Here is a 1,520-nt window from a genome sequence, read left to right on the forward strand (position 1 = left end):
GAGGCAGTATCACTACGGAAGTAGGATTGCCCAACCTTCCTTCCGAGGAGTGGCTGGTGGGTTTGAACCGCCAGCCGTCTGGTTAGTGGGCAAGTGTCTTAGCCACTATGCTACGAGAACTCCCATACTTACCTTAGGAAAAGGAAAAATGGGATTTGGTGGTAAAGAAAAATTTTTAGAGCAAATATAAAACACAGAACCCTGATTCACAGTAGTACATGTGAAAGATGTTAAGTGTCCTTGTTAACAAGCTCACTAAGATTTACAGGTGTAATATATAACACAAGATCTTATGATCTATTAATGGATCTATTATATACAGAACAAAGGTGAGATTCCTCCCTACTTACATAAGTGATAGCACAATAGGATGTCAGTTCTAGAAAAGGGTAGTAAATACGATCTTGTCTCACAGTGACAATTTAAAATCTTGTGAGGAGCCTGAGGCATACTATGCAAGTACTTAATGGGCTGACAGTAAAATGACTGCCATGAACCACTGATTCTATAATTTCTTGATTAAATTAGATTGTCATTTTGGTATCATTCGAAAATTCTATTGGAGATTGTTTATAATGGACAACTTTAAAGTGGAAATGCAAGGTCTGTCATTTTAAGATCTTCTAATCAGTAACTTGTGGATATGTTTATCTTTGGATGTTATGATCTTCCAAGTTCATAATGTCTTCAACATGATGGATTTGCCTTTCCTCTGTCCAGGAAAATGCTTTAGAAGCCAACATAAAGACTTAGCAGGGGTTAAAACTAGCAATGAATCAGTTTTACAAGGTTCCAAAATAAACTATGTTAAGTCCCATTAAATTATGTATACTTCGAGTCATGTCCGACTCGATGGCACATGACAACGACACGACAACTTTCCAATATAAATTCTACAATGTCAAGAAGTATCATTTTCTTTGCCATCTTCTGAAGTAAACAGTATGGGGTGATTCCACAATAAATGTTAATGTTAAAAACCAAAAGACCAAACTCACTGCCATTAAATTGATTCCGACTCATAGCAACCCCCTTTGGGTTTCTGAGGCGGTAAACATTTATGGAAGTACATCGCCCAATCTTCCTTCCCTGGAGTGGTTGGTGGGTCTGAACCGCCAACCTTCTGGTTAGCAGTCAAATGCCTTAGGCACTACGCCACCAGATTAATGTTACTGACTCACAAATGACAAATGCAGCTATTGTTAAATTGCTAATTATGATCTAGATAAAGTTGTAACCCTCTCTAAGGATGACCTAAATGCTTAGAAATACAGTTCTTGCTCTCAAACAATTTACAGTCTAGTAGAAGAAACAAAAAAATAAACATTGTAAGAATATTAAGAATAAATCTGGTTCCAGCAAGATGGCGGACTAGGCAGAAAGACTGCACAGACCCTCTCCAACAAAGAAAAGGGAAATCAATTAACAGACACAGAAGATAATCTTGGACCCCTGAGCCTTGAAGGGAAGGATATAGAAGTGGACTAAACCCCAACTAGCAGAAGAATTTGCGTGAAAAT

At 37.8% G+C, this 1,520-nt stretch overlaps 1 protein-coding gene across 1 annotated transcript in view; it reads right to left on the reverse strand.

Annotated features, from left to right (window-relative positions):
* The window catches only part of ECHDC1 (ethylmalonyl-CoA decarboxylase 1), a 42,887-nt gene that overhangs the window by 27,323 nt on the left and 14,044 nt on the right, over positions 1–1,520 (reverse strand). The gene's annotated exons all lie outside the window — the stretch shown is intronic.

This window comes from Orycteropus afer, unplaced genomic scaffold, assembly GCF_000298275.1.
Source record: "Orycteropus afer afer isolate SDZICR_OR568_19922 unplaced genomic scaffold, OryAfe1.0 scaffold00167, whole genome shotgun sequence".
Lineage (NCBI taxonomy): Eukaryota > Metazoa > Chordata > Mammalia > Tubulidentata > Orycteropodidae > Orycteropus > Orycteropus afer.